The sequence below is a fragment of the Haliotis rubra genome, unplaced genomic scaffold (assembly GCF_003918875.1).
Source record: "Haliotis rubra isolate DU_JTF1 unplaced genomic scaffold, ASM391887v1 Scf1790, whole genome shotgun sequence".
NCBI lineage: Eukaryota > Metazoa > Mollusca > Gastropoda > Lepetellida > Haliotidae > Haliotis > Haliotis rubra.
This window is the reverse complement of record NW_025765770.1, coordinates 66,947-93,635: the sequence shown is the minus strand read 5'-3', so window position 1 is coordinate 93,635 and position 26,689 is coordinate 66,947. Positions and strand designations below refer to the sequence as shown.

Genomic DNA, 26,689 nt, shown 5'->3' with positions numbered 1-26,689 from the left:
AGGCCTTTCAAATACGCTATTGATATTAAGAATCCAACATTGCATAATGAATTTATGCGGAAAACATCTTCCGCCGATAGCACATGGCACACGGAAATTATCATTATACGCGAACAAGTCCTTTGCACAGCGGCGTAAATGTGCATGTTATACATCGTTAGAAGCGCACTGGAAAGGCCTTCAAATGCGCTTATAGATATTAAGAATCCAACATTGCATAATGAATTTGTGCGGAAAACATCTTCCGCCCAAAGCGCATTGGAGACGGAAATTACGATTATATACGGACATCTAAAGTACCTTTGCGCAGCGGCGCAAATGTGCATGTTATACATCGTTAGAAGCGCACTGGAAAGGCCTTTCAAATGCGCTATAGATATTAAGAATCGAACTTTGCATAATGAATTTATGCACAAAAAACATCTTCCGCCGATAGCACATGGGACACGGAAATGACCATTATACACGAACAACACTGGTACCTTTGCGCAGCGGCGTAAATGTGCATGTTATACATCGTTAGAAGCGCACTGGAAAGGCCTTTCAAATGCGCTTATATAGATATTAAGAATCCAACATTGCATAATGAATTTATGTGGAAAACATCTTCCGCCCATAGCACATGGCACACGGAAATTATCATTATACGCGAACAAGACCTTTGCACAGCGGCGCAAATGCGCTTGTTATACATCGTTAGAAGCGCACTAGAAAGACCTTTCAAATGCGCTATAGATGTTAAGAATCCAACATTGCATAATGAATTTATGCGGAAAACATCTTCCGCCGATATCACATTGGAGACGGAAATGACCAATATATACGGACATCTAAAGTACCTTTGCGCAGCGGCGTAAATGTGCATGTTATACATCGTTAGAAGCGCACTGGAAAGGCCTTTCAAATGCGTTATAGATATTAAGAATCGAACATTGCATAATGAATTTATGCACAAAAAACATCTTCCGCCGATAGCACATGGGACACGGAAATGACCATTATACACGAACAACACTGGTACCTTTGCGCAGCGGCGTAAATGTGCATGTTATACATCGTTAGAAGCGCACTGGAAAGGCCTTCAAATGCGCTATAGATATTAAGAATCCAACTTTGCATAATGAATTTATGCGGAAAACATCTTCCGCCCACAGCACGTTGGAGACGGAAATGACCATTATACACGAACAACACTGGTACCTTTGCGCAGCGGCGTAAATGTGCATGTTATACATCGTTAGAAGCGCACTGGAAAGGCCTTTCAAATGCGCTATAGATATTAAGAATCCAACATTGCATAATGAATTTATGCGGAAAACATCTTCCGCCGATAGCACATGGGACACGGAAATTACCATTATACACGAACAACACTGGTACCTTTGCGCAGCGGCGTAAATGTGCATGTTATACATCGTTAGAAGCGCACTGGAAAGGCCTTTCAAATGCGCTATAGATATTAAGAATCCAACATTGCATAATGAATTTATGTGGAAAACATCTTCCGCCCATAGCACATGGCACACGGAAATTATCATTATACGCGAACAAGACCTTTGCACAGCGGCGCAAATGCGCTTGTTATACATCGTTAGAAGCGCACTAGAAAGACCTTTCAAATGCGCTATAGATGTTAAGAATCCAACATTGCATAATGAATTTATGCGGAAAACATCTTCCGCCGATATCACATTGGAGACGGAAATGACCAATATATACGGACATCTAAAGTACCTTTGCGCAGCGGCGTAAATGTGCATGTTATACATCGTTAGAAGCGCACTGGAAAGGCCTTCAAATGCGTTATAGATATTAAGAATCGAACATTGCATAATGAATTTATGCACAAAACATCTTCCGCCGATAGCACATGGGACACGGAAATGACCATTATACACGAACAACACTGGTACCTTTGCGCAGCGGCGTAAATGTGCATGTTATACATCGTTAGAAGCGCACTGGAAAGGCCTTTCAAATGCGCTATAGATATTAAGAATCCAACTTTGCATAATGAATTTATCCGGAAAACATCTTCCGCCCACAGCACGTTGGAGACGGAAATGACCATTATACACGAACAACACTGGTACCTTTGCGCAGCGGCGTAAATGTGCATGTTATACATCGTTAGAAGCGCACTGGAAAGGCCTTTCAAATGCGCTATTGATATTAAGAATCCAACATTGCATAATGAATTTATGCGGAAAACATCTTCCGCCGATAGCACATGGCACACGGAAATTATCATTATACGCGAACAAGTCCTTTGCACAGCGGCGTAAATGTGCATGTTATACATCGTTAGAAGCGCACTGGAAAGGCCTTTCAAATGCGCTATAGATATTAAGAATCCAACATTGCATAATGAATTTGTGCGGAAAACATCTTCCGCCCAAAGCGCATTGGAGACGGAAATTACGATTATATACGGACATCTAAAGTACCTTTGCGCAGCGGCGCAAATGTGCATGTTATACATCGTTAGAAGCGCACTGGAAAGGCCTTTCAAATGCGCTATAGATATTAAGAATCGAACATTGCATAATGAATTTATGCACAAAAAACATCTTCCGCCGATAGCACATGGGACACGGAAATGACCATTATACACGAACAACACTGGTACCTTTGCGCAGCGGCGTAAATGTGCATGTTATACATCGTTAGAAGCGCACTGGAAAGGCCTTTCAAATGCGCTATAGATATTAAGAATCCAACTTTGCATAATGAATTTATGCGGAAAACATCTTCCGCCCACAGCACGTTGGAGACGGAAATGACCATTATACACGAACAACACTGGTACCTTTGCGCAGCGGCGTAAATGTGCATGTTATACATCGTTAGAAGCGCACTGGAAAGGCCTTTCAAATGCGCTATAGATATTAAGAATCCAACATTGCATAATGAATTTATGCGGAAAACATCTTCCGCCGATAGCACATGGCACACGGAAATTATCATTATACGCGAACAAGTCCTTTGCACAGCGGCGTAAATGTGCATGTTATACATCGTTAGAAGCGCACTGGAAAGGCCTTTCAAATGCGCTATAGATATTAAGAATCCAACATTGCATAATGAATTTGTGCGGAAAACATCTTCCGCCCAAAGCGCATTGGAGACGGAAATTACGATTATATACGGACATCTAAAGTACCTTTGAGCAGCGGCGCAAATGTGCATGTTATACATCGTTAGAAGCGCACTGGAAAGGCCTTTCAAATGCGCTATAGATATTAAGAATCGAACTTTGCATAATGAATTTATGCACAAAAAACATCTTCCGCCGATAGCACATGGGACACGGAAATGACCATTATACACGAACAACACTGGTACCTTTGCGCAGCGGCGTAAATGTGCATGTTATACATCGTTAGAAGCGCACTGGAAAGGCCTTTCAAATGCGCTATAGATATTAAGAATCCAACATTGCATAATGAATTTATGTGGAAAAACATCTTCCGCCCATAGCACATGGCACACGGAAATTATCATTATACGCGAACAAGACCTTTGCACAGCGGCGCAAATGCGCTTGTTATACATCGTTAGAAGCGCACTAGAAAGACCTTTCAAATGCGCTATAGATGTTAAGAATCCAACATTGCATAATGAATTTATGCGGAAAACATCTTCCGCCGATATCACATTGGAGACGGAAATGACCAATATATACGGACATCTAAAGTACCTTTGCGCAGCGGCGTAAATGTGCATGTTATACATCGTTAGAAGCGCACTGGAAAGGCCTTTCAAATGCGTTATAGATATTAAGAATCGAACATTGCATAATGAATTTATGCACAAAAAACATCTTCCGCCGATAGCACATGGGACACGGAAATGACCATTATACACGAACAACACTGGTACCTTTGCGCAGCGGCGTAAATGTGCATGTTATACATCGTTAGAAGCGCACTGGAAAGGCCTTTCAAATGCGCTATAGATATTAAGAATCCACCTTTGCATAATGAATTTATCCGGAAAACATCTTCCGCCCACAGCACGTTGGAGACGGAAATGACCATTATACACGAACAACACTGGTACCTTTGCGCAGCGGCGTAAATGTGCATGTTATACATCGTTAGAAGCGCACTGGAAAGGCCTTTCAAATACGCTATTGATATTAAGAATCCAACATTGCATAATGAATTTATGCGGAAAACATCTTCCGCCGATAGCACATTGGAGACGGAAATTACGATTATATACGGACATCTAAAGTACCTTTGCGCAGCGGCGCAAATGTGCATGTTATACATCGTTAGAAGCGCACTGGAAAGGCCTTTCAAATGCGCTATAGATATTAAGAATCCAACATTGCATAATGAATTTATGCGGAAAACATCTTCCGCCGATAGCACATGGGACACGGAAATGACCATTATACACGAACAACACTGGTACCTTTGCGCAGCGGCGTAAATGTGCATGTTATACATCGTTAGAAGCGCACTGGAAAGGCCTTTCAAATGCGCTATAGATATTAAGAATCGAACATTGCATAATGAATTTATGCGGAAAACATCTTCCGCCGATAGCACATGGGACACGGAAATGACCATTATACACGAACAACACTGGTACCTTTGCGCAGCGGCGTAAATGTGCATGTTATACATCGTTAGAAGCGCACTGGAAAGGCCTTTCAAATGCGCTATAGATATTAAGAATCCAACATTGCATAATGAATTTATGTGGAAAACATCTTCCGCCCATAGCACATGGCACACGGAAATTATCATTATACGCGAACAAGACCTTTGCACAGCGGCGCAAATGCGCTTGTTATACATCGTTAGAAGCGCACTAGAAAGACCTTTCAAATGCGCTATAGATGTTAAGAATCCAACATTGCATAATGAATTTATGCGGAAAACATCTTCCGCCGATATCACATTGGAGACGGAAATGACCAATATATACGGACATCTAAAGTACCTTTGCGCAGCGGCGTAAATGTGCATGTTATACATCGTTAGAAGCGCACTGGAAAGGCCTTTCAAATGCGTTATAGATATTAAGAATCGAACATTGCATAATGAATTTATGCACAAAAAACATCTTCCGCCGATAGCACATGGGACACGGAAATGACCATTATACACGAACAACACTGGTACCTTTGCGCAGCGGCGTAAATGTGCATGTTATACATCGTTAGAAGCGCACTGGAAAGGCCTTTCAAATGCGTTATAGATATTAAGAATCCACCTTTGCATAATGAATTTATCCGGAAAACATCTTCCGCCCACAGCACGTTGGAGACGGAAATGACCATTATACACGAACAACACTGGTACCTTTGCGCAGCGGCGTAAATGTGCATGTTATACATCGTTAGAAGCGCACTGGAAAGGCCTTTCAAATGCGTTATTGATATTAAGAATCCAACATTGCATAATGAATTTATGCGGAAAACATCTTCCGCCGATAGCACATGGCACACGGAAATTATCATTATACGCGAACAAGTCCTTTGCACAGCGGCGCAAATGTGCATGTTATACATCGTTAGAAGCGCACTGGAAAGGCCTTTCAAATGCGCTATAGATATTAAGAATCCAACATTGCATAATGAATTTGTGCGGAAAACATCTTCCGCCCAAAGCGCATTGGAGACGGAAATTACGATTATATACGGACATCTAAAGTACCTTTGCGCAGCGGCGTAAATGTGCATGTTATACATCGTTAGAAGCGCACTGGAAAGGCCTTTCAAATGCGCTATAGATATTAAGAATCGAACATTGCATAATGAATTTATGCACAAAAAACATCTTCCGCCGATAGCACATGGGACACGGAAATGACCATTATACACGAACAACACTGGTACCTTTGCGCAGCGGCGTAAATGTGCATGTTATACATCGTTAGAAGCGCACTGGAAAGGCCTTTCAAATGCGTTATAGATATTAAGAATCCAACTTTGCATAATGAATTTATCCGGAAAACATCTTCCGCCCACAGCACGTTGGAGACGGAAATGACGATTATACACGAACAACACTGGTACCTTTGCGCAGCGGCGTAAATGTGCATGTTATACATCGTTAGAAGCGCACTGGAAAGGCCTTTCAAATACGTTATTGATATTAAGAATCCAACTTTGCATAATGAATTTATGCGGAAAACATCTTCCGCCGATAGCACATGGCACACGGAAATTATCATTATACGCGAACAAGTCCTTTGCACAGCGGCGCAAATGTGCATGTTATACATCGTTAGAAGCGCACTGGAAAGGCCTTTCAAATGCGTTATAGATATTAAGAATCCACCTTTGCATAATGAATTTATGCGGAAAACATCTTCCGCCCATAGCACATGGCCCATAGCGCATTGGAGACGGAAATTACCATCATATACGGACATCTAAAGTACCTTTGCGCAGCGGCGTAAATGTGCAAGTTATACATCGTTAAAAGCGCACTGGAAAGGCCTTTCAAATGCGTCATAGATATTAAAAATCCAACATTGCATAATGAATATTATAGCTGTCAAGGACCAACATCAGATATAGAAATAATTACCAAACGAAACAAGCACTGATTTTCGCTGATAGCGTCGGCACACCAGATGGGAAATGTCGCAGATGTACGTGTTATTCGTTTTTAGAAACAAATTTGAAAGGGCCCATATGCATTATAGATATTATGGATCGCACAACGGATGAAGGACGAAAAAAAGCGACATGTAGGTCGTTAGACACGAATTTGCATATAGACATTATAGCTGAAAAAAGAGACCTTATATATATATATACATTGTCATATAAATGAATGATAAACATTGCGAAATACACGTACGTCTACGTATCAAATAAGTTGCACAATGGTGATTTATAGCTCGTCGGAACCACCCCAAAGAAACTTTAAGAGCTATTCGTATTAACCAGCACTCACCACGTGGAGGTTGCTCTTTTAAAGAGTGCCATTTTCATTTTCCTGCACCATTCCCACAACAGCAAGTTCGAACAGCGAACCCCTTTACTACTGTTGTATAAACCTAATGCGTCAATACTGACATTAGGTTATGGAATTACAGGTTATATCCTATTACTTCTAGCCTATAGTTGATTATGGTTTGATCATCTTTCCCTGTTTCTGTTACCTTTCCCTTCCCCCTACCTTCCACTATCCACCTAATTTATTACCTTTTGGGCTTGATGAGTTTGCCTTTGCCTTTACTTTTTTGCCTTTTCCTTTCCCCTACCTTTGGGGTTTGGGGGCTGGGGCTGGGGCGCTGTTGGAATGGACGCCGAGGCAGGTTCCTCACCGTCGTTTGATGCACTAGCTGCTTGTTTGATGACACCGGCTACAAATGCACACTCACTAGCAGCCTGTAAGGGTGTTTTTTTTACATAATATTTATCTACTGTTTTGGGCCATGTGCAAGATAGTCACTGGCCATCTTACGTTTTGCATCATCATCGGGATGCTGCCTTGCCACTTCAGTCTCCAAAGCTTTTCGAACATCCGTGGCTGTAAATGTCTTACGTTTATTTCCCTCGTTGGGTTTAAAGAAACCTCTTTCGCCCTGGAAGCGGGCCAACTCGAGGGACATGTTACCCACTTCGGTACCATTGTCCACCTTTCTGAAGAAAGGCGACTTTTCCGGCTGGACATCTTCAGGCATGTCACCACGTATATACCGGCGGTAATCCCTGAACATGTTGTACTCCTCTTTGCACAAGGTTATGCTGACCAGGAAGCTCGTGGACGTCTTGTGGTCCATGAACGAAATTTGGTACCTGCCGCCAACGGATCGTGCCTTATCAAAGTCAGCCAACTTCATACAGGATGCCACCGAAGGTCTTTGGGCATGACCAAGTTGAATTATCCCACAGGACAGGTACCGCATCACCAGGCGCTGATCGTCATCGGATTGTCGATCTGCCTTGGCCCGATCCAGGATGTCCCTCACCTCCTGTCTGGTTGCAGGATCTGTGTATCCCTTTGAGCAACGGAAATGGATGGCGGTTGCCTGGTTTCATCTCTGAATTCTGCAACAGATTTATGGGCTTCCTCGCGTTTATATTGTTTACTTACACCTGTATATGAACAATTTGTAGCACTTGTAAACCTACGCAAATTATCGCAAACCCTGGGTGACATTTTAACATATGTTTGACAGTAGGTGAGAAAGGATTTGACTGCTGCCATGTAATTTTTAATGGCACCTGCAGAAACCCCGTTTTGCGAAAATACCATGTTGAAATGATGTATTTCATCTACGTGCTCAAATATATCAAAATTGATACAAGCCATATTACTATTTGGGAATACCTGTTTTTGGATAAAATAGAAAAACTTAGAAACGCGGCGACATGTGTCCCCAGCATTACGCCCTGCTTTTTTAAGAATATTGGTTAAATATTGCTTAAACCCTGAAAGTGTGGGTTCACTTTCAGGGAACCTATCATATAAGCCAGAGTTAGTTAGATTAGCCCTGACTGAGTTGTGTTGGTAATTATACCGAGTACCATTTCTGGTCGACCCAGTTAAACCAGTACTGGTACTCGGCATTGGATTATTATTTGAAGGAGAGGCTACAGGTGCGTCCTCTCCTTGTATTGTGTGGCCAAAGTGTTTTAGTACCCTGATGTACTCAGGGATTTGGTTTTTGTTTATTGTGAATGTGCCACAAAATGCCAATAGAGCCGACATGGACACAAGCTGAGTAGCTGTATAAGACTCGCTTTGGCGGCGATTTTGGGCATGAATGGCGTTTATAGCAGCAGTAGAACTGTTAGGATAACATTTTTTTAATGCGCAACGCCTTTGTAATATGTTTTGCACTTTTGACAAACCACTGATACATTTGTGGAAGGCATACTGGCAAAAGATTCACTGTACTATGTTTCTGGGAGCTACAGAAAAGGGCCTTGATGTCACAGTTTTGTACTTGGATATTTTAAGAACCCTATTTATGCTATGTATCAGTTTGATATATTGAGCAGCGTAGATGACTTATTAAAAACAAGCAAAAGGTAATAAAGTAAAGTTCACTTGCCAATAGGGATCGTCAACGCCGACTGGTATTCGTCCACTAAGACACTCGGTCTGTGATGATGATATTGTGAGCATTCAGTTATATTACCACGTCCCAGACAGATAGCCAATGGAATGGTTTAGATGAAGGTCACTGTCATGTGACCAAGTCGGATGTTTTAAGGGAGAGGAGGAAATTGTGAATTGCCCATCTCCATTCTATGCATGACGTCCATTTGGAGGGGCAAGGGCACGCCAAAAGTGTGAATTGCCCATCCCAATGAAAACCAAGCATTCTATGCACATGGCCGAAATCAGTCGGGCGACAAGATTATAAAATCACAAAGCTGCTTATCAAAAGAAGGATATCTTCACGGTGACGAAATTAAATTTGCTGATTAGTGGTACATCTCCGGAAATTACCTGCCACGCCTCAGACTAAACAGTAAACACAGCAGAGTGATGGACAGCTAATGAAGTGATAATTAGATTTACAGGAAGCTAGAGATGTGCATGTATATACAACGAATCCACGAGGACAGGTCAAACAGACGTTATAAAACAATGATGATACGTAGATGTGATATATAGAGTGTGATATAAAGCTAATTAAGTGACAATAGCGGCGGCTTTTGTGATAAAGTATAGCTGTCATAACGCCGACGGGCCGACGGAGCATGCACGCCAGATCATAGATTTGATCCGGTTTCAGCAAAATATAACGGCGCGCAGTGCCCGACTATCAGGTGTGACTCGAATGCACATTATACCTTGGCAGAACCGCATTTTCAAGGGCTTTCTGATACACTAACATTATAAATAATAACACTACAGGTATTGCTGTTATGGTTAGATTCCAAACGCTTGTCCTTTTAGTTATGTCAAGCATGTTCATTCCTGTATTGCTCAACTATCTAATGTCGCACAACAACATATTACATATTCCCAGAATCCCACATGAATGATCTTGCAAATGCACTATAGATGTAAATATTAACACCGCCGGTATAGGCGGTGTACAAATTCATCTATATTCCGCCAATCTATTTCACGTCCCTTATATTTTGCAGTTCGCACATTAATACTCATATAGCTCCACCACTGAATGTGCAACATGTGCGTATTATACATTGTCTAAAAACACGCCTCAATAGGCTTTCAAACGCGCTATAGAAATGTATATTCTGAGGTGATGTGTAAGAATAGTAGCCGTTATATCAGGAACTGCGCGAGGTTGGCGAAAATTGCTATATCACAGAAGAATTGAACTTCAGTAAAATTACACAAAACATCACGTCGGAGTTTCAATCTGGACTGGTTACCAGGGCAGCACAATATTCACGTTTGCATATTTGGAGAGAGCGTTTCCCAAGGTTTCCAAGAACGTATAACATGCATAGATATGACAAAGTAGAAGGCTTGAAAAAATGCCATGGCGCAGGCGACTTCCACCGGAGGCTGGGTGGAACAAGTTTCTTCCACCGGGGCCTACGTGGAAGAAAAACGCACAGCTTAAAATCACAGAAACCTTAATTGCTCGGCTATAAAGTTGCGTAAAAACAAACGGAAACATTCTCCGTGTAGCCACAGGACACATCTATCCAACGACGCGCGGCATGCGCGTGTAAGGCGATTTATGCAGCCCCCAAGGGAGCCGTGCTGAAATAGGTGATACAATCTGAATGGGTTGTATAGCAGATATGGTACATAGGTCATTCAGAACAATAGCCAATGAGGATGTATAGCAGATATGATATAACATCATTCAGAACAATAACCAGGGAGGATGTATATAGCGGATATGTTATAACATCATTCAGAACAGGAGCCATGGAGGGTGTATAGCAGTTATGTTATGACATCATTGAGTACAATTGCCATGCGGGGTGTATAGCGGATATGTTATACCATCATTCAGAACAGGAGCCAGGGAGGGTGTATAGTGTATATGTTACAACATTATTCAGAACAGGAGCCATGGAGGGTGTATCGCAGATATGATATAACATCATTCAGAACAATAGCCAGGGAGGATGTATAGCATTTATGTTATAAAATCATTCAGAACAATAGCCAGGTGGGTGTATAGCAGATATGTTGTATAGGTCATTCAGAACAATATCGAGGGAGTGTGTATATCATATATGTTATATAACATCATTCAGAAGAATAGCCAGGAGGGTTATAACATATATGTAATAAACGTCATTCAGAACAATAGTCAGGGGAGGTGTATAGCAGGTATGTTATAAAGGTTGTTCAGAACAATAGCCAGGGAGGTTGTATAACATATATAATATAATATCATTCAGAACAATAGCCAGGGGAGGGTGTATAACATATGTTATAAAGGTCATTCAAAACAATAGCCAGGGAGGGTGTATAGCAGATTTGTTGTAAAGCAGATGTTATAAAGGTTGTTCCGAACAATATCCAGGGAGGGTGTATAGCAGATATTATATTAATAAAGGTTGTTCAGAACAATAGCCAGGGAGGGTGTATAATATATATGTTATAACATCATCCAGAACAAAAGCCAGGGAGGGTGTATAACATATATGTTCTAACATCATTCAGAAAAATAGCCAGGGAGGATGTATAACCGATCTGTTATAAAGGTCGTTCAGAAGAATAGCCAAGAGGGGTGTTATAGCACATGAGAGACAGCGGCAGTGATCTATACATCAAAGTTGAGATAGCTTGACTAACAAATGAACATGAGAACATTGCATATTACAGATTTATTGAGTCTTAGACCAAGCGATAGCATTATCCAACAATCAATGTTTTCCTAAAGCTACATAACAGCAAACTGTTCAATATTTTGTCAGACCACCTCTTTTCATAATACAAGCTTCAAGGCGGTGAGGCCTACATGTATTAAGAAATTGAAAAAGTAGTGTGACTCTAACTATTTTACGCCACCTTGATATCCGGTGTGCCTTCCGCATCGAAGCAATGTCCCATCCCTGCTTTCATATTAGATATATGGTTTTAGATTCTTTAAGCGGCTTGAGGTCCACACTCTTAACCAGACGTGAAACATTAATATGTTTCAGGTTACACATTTAATCGTGGAAAGCCTGTTCTCTCTGCAATGACCGGTGCTGTCCAGGCTGCTTAATAGTATAATTCAGGATTTAGTCTTTCTTGTTTGCGAATTTGCAGTTTCGACAGTGGGCATGTATTCTATCTGCTATTTTCTCTTGTCATCCTTTACTAACATGACACGTGGAGTTGTCTCCCTTTAATCAAATCAGAATAATATCCACTCACAACTTTGATATGTCAATTGTTGATAGCCTAAACAGTATGAGTTTGTTTTTTTAAATTTCGGGTGCATCTATTAAGAGTAATAGCAGAAGAGGGTGCATATCGAGTATATTTTTTATCATTTTTATCATTTAGAATAATAGAGGGTAAACGTGTATTGAATGTTAAATAGAAGGAAAGTCCTGGGAGGGATACATCAGATACGTCATTTCCATCATAAAGAACAACTGAGAGGGTGTTTTAGTGTATGGAGTATACATCACTGTCACACTGGGGGCTAAAGTCACACACTGCACAATAATAAACTGTCATCTCCAAACCCTTCAGCCTTGCTTAGCGATGTTAGCAGAAACGAAACACCTAGGACTGACATCATGCAATTAAAATTAAAGGAAATTTTATATCCTTTTGCTCTTCATCTAAATGTGAGCAGGATCTAAATTCATTGGGTCAGTATTGACAAATGTTTAACACTATCATCACACATTCATAGCTGACTGCAAATGGGAAAAAAAATATAATCTACAATGATAGAATCTTCAGAAGTTCATTGGTTCTTGGCTAGTAACAATCCAGTCGGGCCATGAAATCTCCACAGTCACTGGCCCGACTGGCTAGTGAACTTTCATGGTGTCATTTTGTGAATATATCACTCTCTCCGACTTGTTAAGTTATAATACACTTTTAAATCATGCAAGATTATGGCCTGATAAAATGTTCATCATATTAGCAGCTTAATGATTAAACCCGTGGCATGCCGGCAATATCTTATCCTCATCTATTTTATCAATCTTTTGCTCAGTTTCTACGTTCAAATTTTGGGCTTGTGCATTATTTGTGAGCTAGTAACTTTCAGGCGTAGCTAGCGCGATTACTTCGCACACTGCCTGGGGTGGTGGGGTAACCTAGTGGTTAAAGCGTTGGCTCGTCACGCCAAAGACCCGGGATCGAATCCCCACATGGACACATTGTGTGAAGCCCATTTCTGGTGTCCCCCGACGTGATGTTGCTGGAATATTGCTAAAAGCGGCGTAAAACCAAACTCAGTCAGTCAGTGGCACACTGCCATTTCCAACCAGGCTAATGAATATAGTGAGCTCACAACGTGTGACCTGGCTGATTATGTGTCACGGCGACCTGATGACGTGTTTTCGACAAGTGACCGTACCAAATTTAACACTCACTCACACATTCTATTTGTTACGAGGGAGGAGTGCAGAGAAAGGGACAGCCAGGTGTTAGAGAAGCACATGCACAAGTGCCGACAAAGTTATTGATTCATTAATCTGTGCTGTGCCGTCTCTATCCTTTCTCGCACACGTGCATATTACCCAGGCCACAAATCAGGTGATGTTAAGTTGGTCACGGAGAGTCCTTGGATGGGTGACTGTGTTCGGCAGCTTGACTCCTGAGAGCTTCTTGGACTTCAGTCTGACCCCACAACAAAGCACACATGACACTTGTGGTTTCATCCTAGGCAACCGAGCTTTTTCTTAAAAATGCCTCTGTTCACCCAGCAGTGAATGGGTACCCGGTGGGATAAGGCATATGACTGTTAACCTTCTAGCGCCTCACCGACAGCGAGGGTTTATCCGGGGTAATAATGTGTTGGATACAGGCGTTTTATAAATAGAACTTGTTACTATTATATTATGATCAACATATATAACTGATTATATATATATGTATACTTTGTATGATTCATCTCAGGGAGAGATTACGGTAATGCCACACCTTCCACATCATCAGCCACACATCCTGAGGACCCTCCCTACTCTGTGCTGGGTAAGTCATTTTGAGGATACACACGAACACATGAAGTCTCGTTCCCACTCAGCCTCTCTCTACCACAACGTCTCTCTACCACAATAGCCTACCAGAAGAGAGACTGAGTTTAACATTACTTAGATTTATTTCTAAAAATGTTTACAGTTTTTCTCCATACCAAATATCATACCTCTATATCATATCAGTGTTTCTCTGTATCGTTTTCAGGTTTCACAGACCGAGATATGTATAATTACGTCATGTTTGGATCGATATGTGGCTGTATCTTCATCCTGGTCAGCGCAGCATTCATATTTACAGCGTGTTATCGGCACAGAAAACCAGGCAGTGGCACAGTCACCTAGAGACTGACGAGAAGAATACACGGGTACATGTGACACCTAGACAACCCGTGTCTTTCACCGAGCCGATACACTACATCGGGGTACATGGTTAGAAGCGTTGGCACCCCGGGTTCAAATTCACACAAAAACAATAACACTGTCTACTTCACCGTAGCCAAAACCGCATTTCTTCTTTGCTGAAATCCACTGGAAACGCATCTCCTATTATCATTATTCATGTGATATTCAAAACGAAATTTGAACCCAAACTGTGTTTGAAGTAATCTGACTCTGACAGATAAACGTTATACACACCGAGAAGCACGTGCATCCCTGTGTGATCACGTGACCCACCATTTGCTAAAATGGAAATCGCGTGACAATGCATAAAACATGGCGAACCCACAACACGTTGGCAGATTATTCAGCTGTGTACCAAAATCACACTTGAACAGCACTAAACTGTCGACTTTACGTAATGCCACGTTTATCAGCGCTTGAGAGAGAAATCGCTGTTGGGTTTCTTGAGACTGGTTTGTCTACAGGTCAGTTGGTCAGAAGGTTTAATTGTCACAATTAAAAAAACTCCAGGTTATCACAGCCCCGACGACAAACTGGCACGACACGTGATCGACCACACCCAGGACAACCACGTGTCACGACAGAAGATCGTCACATCGTCCCTACACACTGAAGGAACAGGTTGAAGTCGCCCTCGGGAACAGCCACTACCTGCCGTGGACGATGATGTATCATCAGTCTCCAGACAGTGCAAGGCGATGACGTCGAAGATGTGCAGATGTACTCGACCTTGTGAAAGTTGTCACTATGTGAAAGTTTTGAGCATGTGTGAAATTTCAGTTTGACTCCCGACATTGTTATCGTTAATTTACGGCTGCACTAAATAATGATTGCCTTTGCCTCTTGTTCTGTGTATTTCCGTCATGATTGGCAATTTCAGTGTCAATTGGGACAAGTTCTTTATGTATTTACCAGGGACATGAAACGTTTTATTCGGCCGGTGATGCGTTTCTAATGGATTTCAGTATATTAGGTCATGTGTTAATTATTAATATCCAGTTACGTCTCATGTGTGTTCGCCCACTACTGCATATGGTGAACGTATTAAAATATGTTAACTTCAAACAAAGTTGATATGTGATTCAATGGGCATGTTGGCCAGCCGGTATTCGGGGTTTGATAAAGGCGACCAACTTGAAGGATCGATACAGTGAATTGTTCGATTACGTATCATCATGACCCGAAGGTGTCGATAGTGGCTCACAATATCAACCACTGGATTGTCTGGTCTGATTGTTTACAGCCAGCTGTCATAAACCGTGGATATTGCTGAGTTAAACAACTTAAAAACATCCGATCCAGTCACAAGAGCGGAAGGTCGCGGGTTCGATTCCCGACCGCGTCATACCAAAATACGTTAAAATATGGTACCTGCCTGGCGCTCGACATTAATGGGTACAACAAGGACTGGTCGGCTCGGAGTCAGTATAATGTGTCTGAGTAGGGTATTCATGCTTAACTGCGGCATGGTATCTCAGTGAGCTGGCACTATAAAATTAGTTTAAGTCTGGGCTAGTACAAGCAGCCACACATACACACGCATACACGTCGTCATATGAGCAAAATATTAAACCCCATTTCAACTCACCTCACCGATCCAGTCACCTCTAAGAATTATGTGTTAATGAAGACCATTACTAAGACGACAAATAGGTGCTCCTGAAGATCTGTACCAACCGGATCTTCACGATCTGCGTCATCACAGAAAGATATGGCACACGGGTGTGCTAACACTGGCTGCAGGAAGTGGACAGTTTTGCTGCAGATGTGTCGAGGTGTTCGGCGAGAAATACTGAACTTGTTTCCTTGTTAACTGGGAGCCTGGTTTCTGACCATATTTTAAGTCTCTGGAAGGACAAGGTGCCATGACAAACTCTCAGTGCAGGAGTCTGCTGTCTTTGTTCATGATAACAAGTTATGGATCATCGCGAGTGCGGTGCGTTTTAGGATTTATTAAAGTGCATGAGTGAGTTGGTTTTTGTCCCGCTTTTAGTAGTACTCGGACAATATGACGCTGGGGGACACTTGAACTGGGCTTCGTACATTGTCCATTTATGGTGAACTGTGGTGGTGTGTGGTCCTGTGCATAGAGCTCAGGTCACAAAGTAGGTGAAGTGAGCTGAGGTGAAATTGGGTTTAACGTCGTGCTTGAGAATATTTCCCTCATATGACGACGTGCATGCGTGTGTATGTGTATGTGCGGCTGCTTGTACTAGCCCAGACTAGAGCTGGTTTTATAGTGCTAGCCCACTGAGATACCATGCCGCAGTGAAACATGAATACCCCACTCAGACACATTATACTGACTCCGAGCCGACCAGTCCTTGTTGTACCCATTAATGCCGAGCGCCAGGCAGGGACCAACAAGTACCATATTTTAACGTATTTTGGTAGGACGCGGTCGGGGATCGAACCCGCAACCTTCCGCACTCCGGCAGACGCTCTAACCTCTACACCACAGAGGCGGTTCACATGTTAAGATGGTACTGTAATGAACAGACTGATATCCGTTTGTAAAACAAGGTGGTAGGGAGCAGTCACCAAACCTGTTGTTATAGAGAAAAAAACTTGTTTTAGTTTATTTGGTATTTATTCTTTCACAGCGCAGTTACAATAGGTAACATGTTAAAATCGCTCAACAATCTACACAAAAAGATTTGCTGATGACGCAGCATTGGTAGGCCTTGTCAGGGAATCAGAACTTAGTTACAGAGTTGAAGTTTCAAAATTTGTAGAATGGTGTAAATCAAACTTTTTTTGGTTGAATGTGCAAAAAAACCAAAGAAATAATCATTGATTTAGAAAAGCTAAGACAACAATAAATGCTGTAGGTATTGAAGATAATGAAAAAGAAAGAGTAACTGAATACAAATATTTGGGTACTGTACGTCTTAGATTCAAAACTCTCCTGGAACGAAAACACCGAGAAAATATATAAGAAAGGACAACAACGCTTGTACTTTTTGTCGAAGTTGAAACATTTTAAAATCGACCAAACTAACAAAATGATGTTTTACAAAACCTTTATTCAAAGTGTCATAACCTTTAATTTCTTGAGTTGGTTCGGGAACCTGCCTGTCAAGAATAACAGCAAATTCTCAAAACTCGTAAACACTGCGTCTAAAATTATTGGGCTTCCTGTCGAGAGTATCGGCAGTTGATATGAGCAGCAAATTTTAAAAAAGGCAAACAAAATTTTAAGTGAGCCTTCTCACATACTTTTAGGGTTCGCTACTCATTTGTTCCCGCTAGTATTAGATGTATTGACAACAATGAATGACTTGTTTTCCAACTGTCCAAATTCTAGTCAATATCAATGTTTGTGTACTAAATTGATGTATTGGTATCCTGATTATTGTAAACAATGTTTATCACTTGCAATGTTATATATGGCTGCCTTTTGAAAGATAAACTGGACAACTGCATATGATTCAAAAGAAATTTCCTTTGGGGATAATACAGAAATCATCTTATCTCATCTTATCTTATCTTATCTGCATTCAGTTTACTGTACAATATATTCCGAGTTTACACATGTTAGTCAGTAGCAAGGATGATGTGGCGGGGTGACGACGTGTGAAAGCCGACTAACAGCAACTTATTTGTAAATATCTGTGTCCACCGATTTTGTGTACGTGAAAACATTCACAGCGAAGGTCAGTGGAATAGCTCCGTCCAATAAAGTTGTTGTTGATTTTCAAACACAATCACACGCCGCCAACCTGTCACAGTCCAAACCAGTATTATTTGGTTTCAGGTGAGGAAGGCCAGGCAAAGAAGGGACTTTTGGGGTGACATGGTGCAGAACGTGTGGTTTGAGAGGGGAAGATGCATGGATCGTGTCAGAGTGGTGGAGATGTGGTTTGGATCGTGTCAGAGTGGTGGAAATGTGGTTTGGATCGTGTCAGAGTGGTGGAGATGGGGTTTGGATCGTGTCAGAGTGGTGGAGATGTGGTTTGGATCGTGTCAGAGTGGTGGAGATGTGGTTTGGATCATGTCAGAGTGGTGGAGTTGTGGTTTGATCGTGTCAGGAGAGTGGTGGAGATGTGGTTTGGATCATGTCAGAGTGGTGGAGTTGTGGTTTGGATCGTGTCAGAGTGGTGGAGATGTGGTTTGGATCGTGTCAGAGTGGTGGAGATGTGGTTTGGATCGTGTCAGAGTGGTGGAGTTGTGGTTTGGATCATGTCAGAGTGGTGGAGATGGGGTTTGGATCGTGTCAGAGTGGTGGAGTTGTGGTTTGGATCGTGTCAGAGTGGTGGAGATGGGGTTTGGATCGTGTCAGAGTGGTGGAGATGTGGTTTGGATCGTGTCAGAGTGGTGGAGATGTGGTTTGGATCGTGTCAGAGTGGTGGAGATGTGGTTTGGATCGTGTCAGAGTGGTGGAGATGTGGTTTGGATCATGTCAGAGTGGTGGAGATGTGGTTTGGATGGTGTCAGTGGTGGAGATGGGGTTTGGATCGTGTCAGAGTGGTGGAGATGGGGTTTGGATCGTGTCAGAGTGGTGGAGATGGGGTTTGGATCGTGTCAAAGTGGTGGAGATGTGGTTTGGATCGTGTCAGAGTGGTGGAGATGTGGTTTGGATCGTGTCAGAGTGGTGGAGTTGGGGTTTGGATCGTGTCAGAGTGGTGGAGATGTGGTTTGGATCGTGTCAAAGTGGTGGAGATGTGGTTTGGATCGTGTCAGAGTGGTGGAGATGTGGTTTGGATCTTGTTAGAGTGGTGGAGTTGTGGTTTGGATCGTGTCAGAGTGGTGGAGATGGGGTTTGGATCGTGTCAGAGTGGTGGAGTTGTGGTTTGGATCGTGTCAGAGTGGTGGAGATGTGGTTTGGATCGTGTCAGAGTGGTGGAGTTGTGGTTTGGATTGTGTCAGAGTGGTGGAGATGTGGTTTGGATCGTGTCAGAGTGGTGGAGTTGTGGTTTGGATTGTGTCAGAGTGCAAAGATTTGATTTTGACCGACAAAAGGAAATGTTTTGGGTGTGACAGTGTCAGGAATCAGTGTGTTGATTTGTGAAGAAGAGAGTTGTGGTGTATTACTTTGTGAGGACGGGGTTAAGCGTGTTGGTCTGTGAGGAAGGTTTGAGGTTGAAAGGTCGCGACGATGTGTTTTTGAGCAACTTTTTAATAATATGGAATAACACGAATGAACGTAATTTATTGCACGCAGATTTGGATTTGAACGCGGAACTTCGACATGACGACCAAGGGCTAATCCACTGCTCCCCAGTCACGACTAAAATCCAAGTTTGGAGTTTAATACTGTTACCACCGATTTCATCAGTCCTTATAAAGAAATTGGAATAATGTTGAACATTGAACAAAAACACTGCAAGTTACAGCAACTGCACTTGGAACTCAGTTCCTCGGTGTCAACTAAATTAATAATCAAGTAATGTCTGTAATCCTTAACAATAATATTTTGAATGGAGATTGTAAATTGCATGGCAACTTAGGGGGAGAATACACTCTTGAAGAGGACTTCTGGGTTTGCCTTTTCCATTGATAGAGACCAGATTTGCACTTGTTCAAATACAACATGTTGGTCTAAACAACATGGGTTATATTAAAAGGGTCAAGTGAAGGAGTACGTTAGCAAACTTTATATCGGCAGAGCATCTCCAGAGTCAGGAATGGCGGTAACAGAGTCAGGAATGGCGGTAACAGAGTCAAGAATGGCGGTAGCAGGGTCGGGTTGTGTAATTTCCTCCTGAACCTTGTTCCCCTTGCCGTCTGAAACACGGGTAGTATGTACACATTAAACAGGCGTGGCTCCACGGCCTGTTCAAGCCGTCTGAAACACGGGTAGTATGTACAAATTACACAGGCGTGGCTCCACGGCCGTATCAAGCCGTCTGAAACACGGGTAGTATGTACACATTACACAGGCGTGGCTCCACGGCCGTATCAAGCCGTCTGAAACACGGGTATTATGTATATTACACAGGCGTGGCTCCACGGCCGGTTCAAGCCGTCTGAAACACGGGTAGTATGTACATTACACAGGCGTGGCTCCACGGCCGGTTCAAGCCGTCTGAAACACGGGTAGTATGTACATTACACAGGCGTGGCTCCACGGCCGGTTCAAGCCGTCTTAAACACGGGTAGTATGTACACATGACACAGGCGTGGCTCCACGGCCGGTTCAAGCCGTCTGAAACACGGGTAGTATGTACACATTACACAGGCGTGGCTCCACGGCCGGTTCAAGCCGTCTGAAACACGGGTAGTGTGTACATGACACAGGCGTGGCTCCACGGCCGGTTCAAGCCGTCTGAAACACGGGTAGTATGTACACATTACACAGGCGTGGCTCCACGGCCGGTTCAAGCCGTCTGAAACACGGGTAGTAAGTACACATTACACAGGCGTGGCTCCACGGCCGGTTCAAGCCGTCTGAAACACGGGTAGTATGTACACATTACACAGGCGTGGCTCCACGGCCGGTTCAAGCCGTCTGAAACACGGGTAGTATGTACATGACACAGGCGTGGCTCCACGGCCGGTTCAAGCCGTCTGAAACACGGGTAGTATGTACATTACACAGGCGTGGCTCCACGGCCGGTTCTGCCGTCTGAAACACGGGTAGTATGTACATGACACAGGCGTGGCTCCACGGCCGGTTCAAGCCGTCTGAAACACAGGTAATATGTACATTACACAGGCGTGGCTCCACGGCCGGTTCAAGCCGTCTGAAACACGGGTAGTATGTACACATTACACAGGCGTGGCTCCACGGCCGGTTCAAGCCGTCTGAAACACAGGTAGTATGTACACATTACACAGGCGTGGCTCCACGGCCTGTTCAAGCCGTCTGAAACACGGGAAGTATGTACATGACACAGGCGTGGCTCCACGGCCGATTCAAGCCGTCTGAAACACGGGTAGTATGTACATGACACAGGCGTGGCTCCACGGCCGGTTCAAGCCGTCTGAAACACGGGTAGTATGTACATTACACAGGCGTGGCTCCACGGCCGGTTCAAGCCGTCTGAAACACGGGTAGTATTTACATGACACAGGCGTGGCTCCACGGCCGGTTCAAGCCGTCTGAAACACGGGTAATATGTACATTACACAGGCGTGGCTCCACGGCCGGTTCAAGCCGTCTGAAACACGGGTAGTATGTACACATTACACAGGCGTGGCTCCACGACCGGTTCAAGCCGTCTGAAACAAAGGTAGTATGTACACATTACACAGGCGTGGCTCCACGGCCGGTTCAAGCCGTCTGAAACACAGGAAGTATGTACATGACACAGGCGTGGCTCCACGGCCGGTTCAAGCCGTCTGAAACACGGGTAGTATGTACATGACACAGGCGTGGCTCCACGGCCGGTTCAAGCCGTCTGAAACACGGGTAGTATGTACATGACACAGGCGTGGCTCCACGGCAGGTTCAAGCCGTCTGAAACACGGGTAGTATGTACATTACACAGGCGTGGCTCCACGGCCGGTTCAAGCCGTCTGAAACACGGGTAGTATTTACATGACACAGGCGTGGCTCCACGGCAGGTTCAAGCCGTCTGAAACACGGGTAATATGTACATTACACAGGCGTGGCTCCACGGCCGGTTCAAGCCGTCTGAAACACGGGTAGTATGTACACATTACACAGGCGTGGCTCCACGACCGGTTCAAGCCGTCTGAAACAAAGGTAGTATGTACACATTACACAGGCGTGGCTCCACGGCCTGTTCAAGCCGTCTGAAACACAGGAAGAATGTACATGACACAGGCGTGGCTCCACGGCCGATTCTAGCCGTCTGAAACACGGGTAGTATGTACATGACACAGGCGTGGCTCCACGGCCGGTTCAAGCCGTCTGAAACACGGGTAGTATGTACATTACACAGGCGTGGCTCCACGGCCGGTTCAAGCCGTCTGAAACACGGGTAGTATTTACATGACACAGGCGTGGCTCCACGACCGGTTCAAGCCAATTCACATGTTTAACAATCTTTCATAACTAGATGGGTGCACGTGATTTACTAAATATTTAGTTAACTTCGAAAGATTAAGTAAAATCTGCAAACCTGTGACCCCATCTGTGTTCCCCAGATCCCGAGTGGCTTGATTGATCACATCAGATGACCTTTCATACAAGCGATTCTCCACTGCAATACAACGGAATTGTTTTCAGCTCACGTATGTGTTAAATATGTTTGCCAAAACATCAATATCTCAGCACTAGGTTTCGTTGTATTGACTGAAATATGGTATGTACCTAATTACTCATCATATCTGGAAATCTAGAGGAACGTTCTCACCCATTATGTCGTCGTCACTTGAGTCGTGTTGGAGAGTTGCGTTACTGCAAGAAATATAATTTATAAATATATATCGGCTGATGAAATATACAAATATATATTCTCAACAAAAACATGCAGGTAACTTTAAAAGCAAGGTTAAATTTTGTCAATTCGTGGAATATAAATATAATTGTTGGGTGATAATAGATATCAATGTGTTTATAGTCACATCGAGTTTGGAATTCCCAACAATGGTAAATTACATACCTGTTTCCATTCCCAATGTCTGGTGGACCCTCCTTCACAGTGTATCCTAGAGAAACATACGGACAGTGTGGAAGGTGACAACAGGTGAACTCTAGGACACATGGCAGTCACTTCCTAGTCATATTTGTAATCACGGCTCCAGTGTATGTTATACGAAAACAGATAACTAAAGTCATTGGAATGGATACCATTTGTACGGCGGATATCAAAGATGAGTGTCATCTGTTATTTATATGTGATGCATATGTCGATTTAAGAAAGGAGTATATTCCACACCGTACTATTTGGGAAACACTTATCAGATTTTTATCACCAGGAGACGAATTTGTTTATGTAACATTAGCCCTTCTTTAAGTGGCATTTTAGAAGTTGGGAAGTACAATTTAGAACAAACTTTGTGGATAACAGCATGCTTGACAACGATTATTGGGCGCGGTGGGCGAGCTGGCTAACGTGCCAGGGTACTGATTCAGCGAGATTGAGGTGCCGAGATCAAGGCCACCTGTGACCGGGTGTAAAAACCTTGGGGTCAACTTTGTGTGCAGACTCTTTCAGTGTTGTCACAACCCCTAGTGTACAGTACACAACCCTGTGCACTTAAAAAAACACGAATCCGTTGGTATTTGACCAGATGGTGGCCACATGAATACATGCAAACACCAAGTTGCGGGTACAGCAACGTGCAGTGAACTTGGACAAAGTACTGTGACTATGTGTCCCAGTCCACCCAGCTGTGAATGGGTACCCCGTAAGGATGGGAAAGCCACAATAACTCGGTGCGCCTACTGGCTGTAAGAGTTGTATGCTCCCACGGGAGTTGAGATTGATAATACGATGTGCTGTTGAGATTGACATCCAATGATCGAGGGGAAATATTACCAGCGCCTTGAGCAAGCACTAGTTGCCTGGATTCGTGCGCTGTATAAATATCCTATAATAATAATAATACAAGAATCTGTATCGAAACGTCACACTCACGAAAAAATATGTTGTTATCTATAACGTTTGTTGTACAAAATTAGCCCTGTCCTTAACACATTCGTTGACATTAAGAAAAGTTTGATTTCTTCTGGCAACTAATTACAAAATGCGTTCCACTATCTGCACAGTCCATACTTTGCCTGTCATTGTGATATTATGTCTACGGGTCGGAGGCCTTATGCACAATAAACCTATCTTGATCTTGACTGAGATAACTGGATGCAATGTCCATATTTCAGCCCCAGTCAAAGTGAGAACACAAAGTGGAGGAACAGTACAATAACATCACTGCTTTGTCTTCTAAACTTTGTCATGACCAACGTTAATCCTGCGCTACCATTGCTCTGGTTTAGTTTGGGTTGTGACAGATAAGGGAAGGGTTCGTGTTGACGTGTGACAAGGTAGGGAAGGGCTCGTTCTGGGATCTGACAGAGTAGGGAAGGATTCCTTTGGCCTGTGACCGGGTATGGGAGGGCACGTTTTGGAGTGAGTGAGTGAGTTTAGTTTTACGCCGCACTCAGCAATATGCCAGCTATATGGCGGCGGTCTGTAAATAATCGAGTCTGGACCAAACAATCCAGTGATCAACAGCATGAGCATCGATCTGCGGAATTGGGAACCGATGACATGTGTCAACCAAGTCAGCGAGCCTGACCACCCGATCCCGTTAGTCGCCTCTTACGACAAGATAGTCGCTTTTTATGGCAAGCACATGGGTTGCTGAAGACCTATTCTACCCCGGATCTTCACGGGTCCACGTCTTGGAGTGTGATGGGGTAGGTAAGATGTATTTTTGAGCAATATCCCAACGATATCACTGCATGGAGTGGACGTCACTCATATCACTCATGTTGGTCATCAAACACACACCTTCGACTTGACGATCGTCCGCTGTCCCAGGATCCTGAATAGCTTGACTGATCACATCCGCCAACCTCTCATACAAGTCATTCTCCACTGCAATTCAACGGAATTTGAAGCAGTATCGAGTAACGCACATATATAATATTTTTAATATTCGCCAAAATTGGTATATCAACACTCGGTTTTGTAGTGTGTATTCCACATATAATTGGACATATGCACACTTAAAATTTAATTGTAAAAACTATAAAATGTTCTCACCCATTATGTCGTCGTCAATTGAGTTGTGTTGGAAAGCTGTGTTTCTGAAAGAAATGTCAAATTTCAACAATGCCATTCAATTAACTTTCAAAGCAAAATCAAATCAGATTTTGATATATAATCTAAAACGTCCTTTTCATTGCTTAGAATTATATTGTTTAAATGTTGACTTTCAAATGAAGGTTAGAGCTTATACATTAACTGACAAATCTGCAACGACATAGTATTTAACCGTGAGGTGATTACCTTTCAATTTATGTACACAATAGTCCCGGAGGAGTAAAATTGCGGATAAATGATGGAGATTTTGTGGTAAAACAAACATAGCCACAAGGCTCGCCTAAATTATGACGAAACACGTATATTACCTATAAAAACTATATACACTAGAACGTATTTTGGCAACATTGCCTATTGTCGAGTGCCAATCATGATACCTTGAACAAACTTACACATTTATTACAGCACATTTCATTCACACACAGTTTCACTTTAAGAAAAGGACAATAAAGGTGTTAGTACATGTAACCATATGTTCAAGAAGCTAGTCTGAGGGAATATCAAAATATGCAATTTAACATAATTTTTATTAAATGGTTCATCTGATTTCATAATTATACCAAATTCGCAAAAGTGACTAAATCGGATTATGGAGCACCATAGCTTGGATCATTCATACAAATTTTCCAGGATATATCCTGACTGATGGTCACTCAACATAGGGTCACTTCACCTTGGCTAATGTACGACCAGACACTGTTAACCATTGTTGGTACACTAGTACTGACTACACGTCAATGTTTAGGTTGTTCAGAGTCTTTAAACGGCATTTAGAAGTGATAAACATAAAGGCGAGAATTTATGGATGTCAACTTCTTTATTTCGGGGGACACGACTTTTTGGAGTACATTGTATATTCTTACTCCTGCGTCATTCAACTGATGAAGGAGTAAGGATATACTCCGAAACGTCGTGTTCCTCAAAATCAAGGTTTTTGCCAATCACATAGAGTCTGGGATTCCCCAACAAGGGTAAAAAAACTCACAAGTTTTCATTCTGAATGACTGGGCAATCCTCCTTTACCGAGTGTCCTAAAGAAGTATACAAACACTGAGTTTGAATTGTGTGTACGGTGTTAATATGAACGGTCATGAATTACTTTTGTTTCGCATAGGGAAATGATTTAACAAGATATACACACAATTTTGAAAAGAATAAATGTACTTGACATTGAATATGAGTAGCAGTTGTGATTTGATACCTCTGATTGACTGATCAGAACAGTAACTTTCACACTGATGGGAGAATGTGTTTTATGAATGAACAGTTTAGACGATACCTTGATGATGTCTCCTTCTCTTGAGACATACGACTCCAAGGATGCAGACAATAATGAAGGCACCTCCCCCTCCAATCGCAATGTATACTATTTGTTCTGTGGCAGAAGATACAACTTATAAATGGAAAATTGTAAAAGAATAAGAATTAGAACATAAATACAAACAATTACAGTTTAAAATTCTTTACTCAATTTGCCTTGCAATATATCTGAACAAGTTAAAGGTTAAAGAAAGTACACTGTATGAACACTGTG

The 26,689-nt window shown here is 42.7% G+C and overlaps 1 long non-coding RNA gene across 1 annotated transcript; it reads right to left on the bottom strand.

Moving 5' to 3' along the window:
- Nucleotides 1-22,539: 22,539 nt before the first annotated feature.
- On the bottom strand, nucleotides 22,540-25,139 carry LOC124273289. The gene is made up of 5 exons (XR_006897603.1): nucleotides 25,096-25,139; nucleotides 24,841-24,927; nucleotides 22,990-23,035; nucleotides 22,741-22,784; nucleotides 22,540-22,587 (listed from the first exon to the last, which is right to left on the bottom strand). It is a non-coding gene; the product is annotated as an uncharacterized LOC124273289 (long non-coding RNA).
- Between the last annotated feature and the right edge of the window lie 1,550 nt (nucleotides 25,140-26,689).